The sequence below is a fragment of the Gekko japonicus genome, unplaced genomic scaffold (genome assembly GCF_001447785.1).
Source record: "Gekko japonicus isolate JY-2015 unplaced genomic scaffold, Gekko_japonicus_V1.1 scaffold1929, whole genome shotgun sequence".
NCBI classification, from domain to species: Eukaryota; Metazoa; Chordata; class Lepidosauria; order Squamata; family Gekkonidae; genus Gekko; species Gekko japonicus.
Window position 1 is genome coordinate 58,691 of NW_015174325.1, and position 9,710 is coordinate 68,400.

General features: G+C 43.2%; 1 pseudogene; it reads right to left on the minus strand.

Annotated features, from left to right (window-relative positions):
• The window catches only part of LOC107121323, a 175,270-nt pseudogene that overhangs the window by 45,798 nt on the left and 119,762 nt on the right, over positions 1-9,710 (minus strand).

Below are 9,710 nucleotides of genomic sequence, written 5' to 3' on the forward strand. Positions count from 1 at the left end.
AGAGTTCTCTTGGAATTACAACTAATCTTCAGTATACAGAGATCAGTTTCCCCAGTTTCCCCAGAGAACATGGCAGCTTTGCAGGATGCCCTCTATGACATCACATTCTCTGCTGATCTCTCTCCATTCCGCTAATGCCACCCTCTCTAGGCTCTACCTCCAAATCGCCAGGAGTTTCCCAACCCAGAGCTGGTAACTTTAGTCATTGACCTTGATTGTCACTTTGCATCTTTAGTTCCTCAATCTTTTTTTCTTGTCATTTTCCCCACTAAAAAACAAAATAGGAATTTGCCTTTCATGACAGTCTTGCCTTTCACAGAAAAACATTCAAGGAGACACAAAAATGCTTCAAAATGCTTTTGCTTTTCACTTCACTTGATTTATATTGATATAAACAAGCCCACATAACAAAAGCTTTCTCATTGGAAAGCAGACCACAGAATCTCCCAATTCCTCTTAGCAAAATGTTAACAGTGAGAAACATATGCAGATACCTTCATTTATCTTAGACACATTAGCACATATCCTCAATAAAACTACTATGAGACTGCGATCACATGCGCCAGTAGATCTGACACAGGTGCGAATGCCTGAAGGATCTAAAGGGTGCAATCAGACACCAATATCTGGGAAGCATCCCACAGTTGTCGGTAACCCATGCTGCTCCGCTGCAGAAGTGGTGTAAAAAGACACCAGAGAAAATCCGGTAGTAGACAGGTTGTGACAGGCCACGGATGGACTTTCCCCTGTCTGATTGGGCAAGCACGCATGCATGTTGTTGGGATGGTCTGATCAGGCCATCCCAGCTTGGTGCCATCCCCCCCCCGCAGTATGCACATCATCACATACCCATAGGGGGCCCTCGGTGTGGAGGGGCAATTCCTCATTTATGCACATGGGAAACAAAACAAACAGCAAAACAACCCCACATGACTCACCCGCAGTTGCATCTGATCACACAGTGCCAGCCTAGCCTGCAGCTACAAAGGGAGGTGTGATCTTGCAACTGTGGGTCAAATTACTGTGGAGGGAATAGCCTTGCTTCCCTTCCGCTACAATTTGCACGTGTGACCGCAGCTTGAGTGACCTATTTTGGATAGACCAATGCTTTAGCACACCCAAATTTTAATGCATTTCTTTTGCATACACCGCCCCCCTAACACTTGACACTTACATCTCTGGAATCACTGTGTTGCCTATTGTGTCAGAGAGTTGAAATTCAAAGCTATCCAAAGTTAGCTCCATGGAAGGATTTATAATGTATTGAGATTTATGCTGGTTTAAGTCATCTTGAGTAAAAGAGCTTTGCACAACACTACCTGTAGTAGAGAGAAATAGTATAAAGAGAGCACAGGATTCCCCCCCCCCCCACGCATGATGTTCAGTACTGTAAACTTTGGGAAAAGACTTTAAGCTGTCTAACCCTATTCAGTATAATTACTTCCATCCATTATCTATTACGTTAAAAATGACAATTCTAAGACATGGCAGCATCTCAAGCAAATGTTTTAAGACAGTGTTCCAGGCTACAGAGACTTGCAAATGTTAATTCAATTATTAGATGAACACTGAGTCATAGAATAGCTGAGCTGTACTGAAAAGGAGGCAAAAGAAAAGATGCTATCTTTAAGCTAGCTAAATTGTTTCTGTTACACACTTATCTTAAATATAAAAGCCATTGGCTCAATTGTGAACTATTATATATTTGTTTATTTAAACATTTTGGCTTCTCCCTCTTTCCCAAGACCTGAGGTGCTGGGCAACTGAAGAAAAAAAATCAGAAAGTCTAAGCCTCACAAACCAGAATTAAAACAAACTAAGAGCATCTTAAGTGAATGTGACTGAGCACAGGTAAGAGCACATTATTGTGCTTAATCTGTGGCAGTAAAGCATCTTAAGTGAATGAGACTGAGCACAGGTAAGAGCACATTATTGTGCTTAATCTGTGGCAGTAAAGTGAGCTCACTATTGTATCTGCACAATTCCATCCAGTGGGGCTTTTCCGGGTTGTGAAGGGGCTTTTATCCTAGGGTCCTGAAAATATAGAGCTGGAAAACATACAGGTCTGCTTGATGCATTTTCTAAATAAAATTGCTTGCATCTGCCCTGACTTAGATTCTACATTTGGTGCAGTTCAGTCTCAGGATGCCAGTGGAGTGCAGTCTGGTCCTAACTGTATGGATGACTTTCAGTTGGTGAATCCTGATGAAATGGACAAGTTGCTCAGTAGTGTGTGGCCCACCATATCTAGACTTGACCTTTGCCCTTTGTGGCTGTTGGTATCAAGCCAGACTGGGTTGGTCATATGGGTCCAGGAGATAATAAATGCCTCTCTGTGGGAAACTGTAATTCTAACCATCTTGAAAGAGGCAGTTCAGTAACCACTTCTGAAGAGGGGTCCAATCCCTTGACCCCATTGACCTGAACAACAACTTTCTGGTGCTTGAGCACGTGGTGGCCATATTGCTTCAGAAAGTCTTGGAGGAGATGGATCATCTAGACCCATTTCAGTCTAGATTCAGGCCTGGGTTTGGTATGGAAATGACCTTGGTTACCCAAATGAATTCTCTTCTCTGGGAGAGTGACGCGGGAGTGAATTCCAGTTGATTCTCCTGGATCTCTCTCCAGCATTCAGTATAATCAACTATGGTATCCTTCTGGTTGGTCGACTTGGGAGGGGGGGTACTGTGCTTTGGTGGCTCCACCTTACTTGACTGGCTGATTGCAAAAGATGGTGCTAGGGAACTGCTGCTTGGCCCCATGTCATTTATGCTATCATCAGGGGATTTGAAGTAAGGGGTCACCAATATGTGGATGATACTCAGCTCTACTTCTTCTTAGCTGAGTCAGATGGGTCTGTGGAAGTACTGAACAGGGCCTGCAGATGGTAATGGGATGGATTAACAATAAATGGAAGATCAGACCAAACAAGACCGAACTGCTCCTGGTCAATGACAAAGCTACTCAAGGATTGAGGAGTCAGCATGTCCTGAAGGGGGTTGCACTCCCCCTGAAGGAACAAGTTCATAAATAGGGGTGTGCAAAAAAAAAAATTGGCCTGATTCGGATTCGAATTAAATCCCCTTCCTTTCCATCTAAGGGCCGGCTAAGCCATGGAAGGGAAGGCAGTTTAAAGTGCCTTCCCTCCCTGGGTGTTTTTCCGGCTGCTGCCGAATTTCGGCGGCGGCTTACAGCGCAGGCTGAATCAGACCAGAGATTCTGACTTGGTCTGTGGCTTCCCGAAAGGGGGCCGAATGGCCCATTTTCGGGGTCCATTTGGTTTGGACAAACCGAATGCACATCCCTGTTCATAACTTGCGAGTACTGCTGGATCCTGGCTTACAGTTGGAGGCCCAGATCTCTTCTGTGGCATGTAGTGCCTATCATGAGCTTCAGTTGATATATCACTTATAAGTGTTCCTCGAAAAGCATGATTGGCCACAGTGATCCATACACTTTTAGAGACAGGTTACTTCTGACTTCCAAATACTGGGGATTATACAGAACAGGGGGACTTTACTGATCTTGCTCCAGCTGGCATCTGTGAAGGTAGAGAATAGTGAGCTAGATACTTCATGTCAGTTCTTGTATGATATGACAGTTAGGGCATTTTAGACACCAATGCTGACTTTCAGTTCATTGCCAAGCCTCCTGATATGGTGACAGGCATCTCACCAGCAACCCTCATTGCCCCCCACATCACTTCCGATAGGAAGTCCAAAAGCTATAGGAATTCCAGCCATTTCGATAGTGATATAATGTCACTTCTGGGTTTTCCTATGCAGGGCACATATGACACTATGCACCATTTAAGCTACATACAGCAACAACAAAAGGGCTTTTGTGAACACTAAACGCATTTCTGTGGTATTTCACAAGACTGTATTTTATAGCTAAGAAATACAATACCTGCATTTGAGTATTCCAGATATCCAAAAAAAGGAGGCTCCTCATCTTTGCTATTAGCATCTATGACTTTCAGGTGTTGAGCTGTGATGGTGATTGCAAACCTGTCATCTTTCAGATTTTGTATAGTAGTTGGGCTTGTCTTTACAATGAGTTTAGGGGCAGTTTTATCTTAACAGTCGACCTTTTCAGAAGATATATTTAAGGTAATATTAAGGAGCAAGGGAAAGAACACGTATAGGTATCCTTTCTACGACTATCACCTATACTTTGAATATTCAACATGAATGTTAAATGTGAGACCTGAAACTGATTTTTCCCTTCACTTAATATTTGATTCAATTGTGGCAGAAGTTAGCCAAAAAGGGCAGATGCCCCTGCTTACCATGTAATTCACTTTGCTATTGTCTGCTGAATTGCCATTTAGAAAGTACAGAAGCAACAATGCAGTGTCTGTTCTATCAGAGCCATATGGCTGTAGGTTTCTAATTTAAGTAATTATATTCTTCACAGAGAAGGGGAGGAGTTTAACTGTGAGCTTGCTTGGTCTGAAGTAGGGTGTTGTTAAGCAACTGATCCCTTCTATGCAGACATGGACTAGGAGCTTATCTCCCAGTCAAATTTCCCTGAGCAGTTTTACACTAAGTTCTGGCTCTCCTCCCATCCCTTCTGTCCTACTGAAAGTTTTACTTAAATTGATCTGATGATGGATGCTACTGGCTTCCAGCAGATAAAGCAAGATCTGATAATGCTCAGTCAGATGTTTTTAGCAGAGAGAAGGATTCTATAGGTTTTGTAGGAAGTTTTATCCAAGCATTTAGGACACTGGTGAATAGCTACAAACAACATCTGACTGCTGGCTAGTGAGCAAAATATTCTATAAGCTCTGGGGGGAAAAGGTCCCTTAAAGTGATGGGCAAGTGGTAACACAGAAGGGGAGGAATTAATATTGTCTCTGCTTGGAAGGCAGGAGATGGCACAGGGATGTTGACATTTCTGGAAAATTTCATAGAGCACAACTGGGCCAAAGAAAGTGGATACAGGAAACTATTTCTCCCTCTCCAATAATACTTGTACTTGGGGTCACCCAATGAAGTTGATGGGCAATCGATTCAGGACTTCTTAACTTTAGCCGCCTTTAACAAATAGTAAAGGCAAGGCACAAATATTTTAATAAATACATAGTCTGCAAGCGATTAAATTGTTGAATTCACTGCCAGTGGATTTAGTGATGACCACTAGAGCATATGGATTTAAAACAGCATTTGATAGATTCATGGAAGACAGGGTTCATCAATGGCTACTAGCCATGGTTACTAAAGGGTCGACCGTATCAAAAGCGGCCGACAGGTCTAACAGCAACAGTGCCGCCACGCCGCCTTGATCTAGATGCCTACGGAGGTCGTCAGTCAGTGCGACCAGAACAGTCTCCACCCCGTGCCCAGGGCGAAACCCGGACTGGTGGGGATCGAGGACAGATACTGGTGGGGATCGAGGACAAATACAATACTTGCATTTGAGTATTCCAAATATCCAAAAAAAAGGAGGCTCCTCATCTTTGCTATTAGCATCTATGACTTTCAGGTGTTGAGCTGTGATGGTGATTGCAAACCTGTCATCTTTCAGATTTTGTATAGTAGTTGGGCTTGTCTTTACAAGGAGTTTAGGGGCAGTTTTATCTTAACAGTTGACCTTTTCAGAAGATATATTTAGGGTAATATTAAGGAGCAAGGGAAAGAACACGTATAGGTATCCTTTCTACGACTATCACCTATACTTTGAATATTCAACATGAATGTTAAATGTGAGACCTGAAACTGATTTTTTCCCTTCACTTAATATTTGATTCAATTGTGGCAGGTTAGCCAAAAAGGGCAGATGCCCCTGCTTACCATGTAATTCACTTTGCTATTGTCTGCTGAATTGCCATTTAGAAAGTACAGAAGCAACAATGCAGTGTCTGTTCTATGAGATCCATATCGCTGTAGGTTTCTAATTTAATTATATTCTTCACAGAGAAGGGGAGGAGTTTAACTGTGAGCTTGCTTGGTCTGAAGTAGGGTGTTGTTAAGCAACTGATCCCTTCTATGCAGACATGGACTAGGAGCTTATCTCCCAGTCAAATTTCCCTGAGCAGTTTTACACTAAGTTCTGGCTCTCCTCCCATCCCTTCTGTCCTACTGAAAGTTTTACTTAAATTGATCTGATGATGGATGCTACTGGCTTCCAGCAGATAAAGCAAGATCTGATAATGCTCAGTCAGATGTTTTTAGCAGAGAGAAGGATTCTATAGGTTTTGTAGCTTCCAGCAGATAAAGCAGAGAGAAGGATTCTATAGGTTTTGTAGGAAGTTTTATCCAAGCATTTAGGACACTGGTGAATAGCTACAAACAACATCTGACTGCTGGCTAGTGAGCAAAATATTCTATAAGCTCTGGGGGGAAAAGGTCCCTTAAAGTGATGGGCAAGTGGTAACACAGAAGGGGAGGAATTAATATTGTCTCTGCTTGGAAGGCAGGAGATGGCACAGGGATGTTGACATTTCTGGAAAATTTCATAGAGCACAACTGGGCCAAAGAAAGTGGATACAGGAAACTATTTCTCCCTCTCCAATAATACTTGTACTTGGGGTCACCCAATGAAGTTGATGGGCAATCGATTCAGGACTTCTTAACTTTAGCCGCCTTTAACAAATAGTAAAGGCAAGGCACAAATATTTTAATAAATACATAGTCTGCAAGCGATTAAATTGTTGAATTCACTGCCAGTGGATTTAGTGATGACCACTAGAGCATATGGATTTAAAACAGCATTTGATAGATTCATGGAAGACAGGGTTCATCAATGGCTACTAGCCATGGTTACTAAAGGGAACCTTTAGATCCAGAGTCAGTGAACCTCTAAATACTAGTGATAGGAGGAAATATTAAAGGAAGGCTTTGACTTCTGTGCTGTGTTAGTTTGCCTTCTGGGTTGTCTGCTGTGTAAAATAAGATGCTGGAGTGCATGGGCCATGTGTTTAATCAAACAAGGCTCTTTTTATGTTCTTGATAAAATGGTGTTCAATGGTAGTGCCATATCAGGACTGCTGACTGGGGGAAAAGATAAGAGAAGAAAGACAAGTTGCAAAGAAAAAGACCACAGAAAGAACAAGCTTTTGAGGATTAAAAAAATCAAAGTAAGTCACCCCCCTGTAGTTTGGGTCATGCTCCTTCAAGCATACAGCTGACTAGCAATTTCATTAGACCAGAAAAGGTGAATGACGGTAATTCAGTCCACTGTGATATACTCTCCCCAAAGAAGGAATAAAATAGCCTTCCCCATCAACATCATTGTAACTCAGCCAAGTGTTGAGGGTTACACCACTGAGATGCTCATCTATCCAAACTTTCTTCACCTGTTCTGATAATTCACCCTCCTCTGGGACACACACCTTCATGCCACTGTCCAACCAATTAGTTGCTTGACTGACTGCATTCTGCAGGTCTGAAGTGATGGTTCCCTCTCTGACATCTTATGACAACTGATTAGTAAACTAGGCCATGAGTTTTAAGAAACATGCAATTTAGGCACTGCTTCCATTAACCCTTCACATTCTAAAAGCTTATCACCTTGTAAACCGAATTATCATGTCTACAAGGAATAAAGGTATGCTCAAAGTGGACCAATTATTAACGTTCTGTTATGTGAAGGCTGTATGCTTAGTTGGGAGAAAGTCCCACAGAACTTATGTTTCAGTAAACATGCACAGGATCAGGCTATAAGTATCACAGTTGACAGCAAACAGAAATCCCCATTTCACAATTTAACATGCCAAAGCATATTTTAAAAGGAAGTTTCTTATAAGGGTGCTCAGTAAACCATGACAAAGACAGGCTATTAAAAAACAAAACATGCCATGCATTCTCTGAAACAAAAAAATACGAATGCCAAGCCACAATAAGGAAAGGCCTAAATTGGCTGAGATAAGGGTTAGGGAGATTCTGACCATAGTTAAGTGCAGCAAGGGAGCAGTTAAATGTCATTTAGAATTTGACTGCATTTGGTCACAGACACGTTCTCACATGAGAGCTGGTCAAACCAATCTTTCCGAAACACTGATTCCTGAACTTTTGCCAGAGGTGCCTCTCTCTGGTGGCCACAAAGCCTGATTTGCCAGACATGTTAAGCCTCTCAGTCCTGAATAAGCAGTTAACTCTGTACTCAGCATCACAGAGTAGGTTTAAAGGTGCAGAGCTACATTTCACAGTCTAGCTGCAGCACTTAAACACAGATAATAGTTTGATCTATATCCATAGGCCTTACAGCCAGTTCATACAAAATGTTTGGGGGCTTATTTTGCATTTCCCCATCTTTAAAAAAAATGAGCAATGATAGAATGTGAACATGATCAAGAGGCTTGCTTAGAATTCCATGAATCTGGATTTTTTTCATTATGTCAACTGGAACACCCCCAAAATATTTTCTGGGTGTGGCTCAGATAAAAACATGCAGAAGAAGACGGGTCTTAACAGGTCTTCATTCTTAACTGTTGCAAAGAAGAGCATATTTTGCAGAAGCCAATGCAGAGGCAGTATTCCCAAAAGTACATCTTCTGTAAGAAGGAGGGGCTTTGACTAAATGTAAAGCAGAAAGTCCTAAGAACAGTTCCAAAAATCTCCAATTGCTGGGAAAGATCTGCAGAGCTGCTGCTGGTTAGCACAGATAATACTGAGCTAGATGGACTGATGGCCTGGTTTGGTATAAGGTAGCTTCATAAAAAATAAAGGGGAGTCCCATCTGCCTTTGCATTCAGGTACCTTAATTTTGGCCCACACTGGAGGCCGTAGCACACTGGGTGTTGGAGCACCCTAGGCTTTTAGTCTTGGGTGACTTCAATGTCCATGCTGATGACGCGGCCTCTAGTCAGGCTACGGACCTAGTAATGTCCATGAAGTAGCTAGGACTCTCCCAATGGGTATCAACCCCCACATGCTCGATTTAATCTTCGCGGCAGGGATTATGGTGGACCGGATTACTGCGAAAGTGGTACCATGGTTGGACCACTATGCCCTGAAGGCTCATGCAAATGTCCCGCCCCGACCCCGTTTAGGCGGCGAGCAGATTTTAGCTTGCCTACGGAGCCTAATGGACCCAATCTGGCTTCAGATGGCTCTGCGGGATCCGATGCCCCCTGACGGCCCGTTGGATGAGCTCGTGGATGACTGGCATAGCTGACTTTCTACAGCCATCGACGTGATCGCTCCCCGGCACCCTCTGCGCCCTCACTCTAAGCTTGCCCCCTGGTACACCCGGGGGCTGTGGCTTATGAAACAGGAGCTCAGACGGTTAGAGAGACAGTGGCGCCGAGTTCGCGACGAGGCTACAAGAGCATCTTATAGGACATTTATGAGGTTCTATGAGATAGCAGTCAAGGCTGCGAAGAGAGATTTCTACGCAGCTAGGGTTGCGTCCTAAATAGCCTCTTGCTCAGAGTAAAAGAGGAGAGCGCAAAAGTGGGCTTGAAGCTCAACATCAAAAAAACTAAGATCATGGCATCCGGTCCCATCACTCCTTGGCAAATAGAAGGGGAAGTCGTGGAAGTAGTGACAGACTTCACGTTCCTGGGATCCCAGATCACCGTAGACTGACAGCAGCCATGAAATTAAAAGATGCCTGCTCCTTGGGAGGAAAGCGATGGCGAACCTAAACAGCATGCTAAAAAGTAGAGACATCACCCTGCCAACAAAAGTTCGCATGGTCAAAGCAATGGTATTCCCAGTAGTCAGGTATGGCTCCGAGAGTTGGGCTATAAGGAAGGCCAA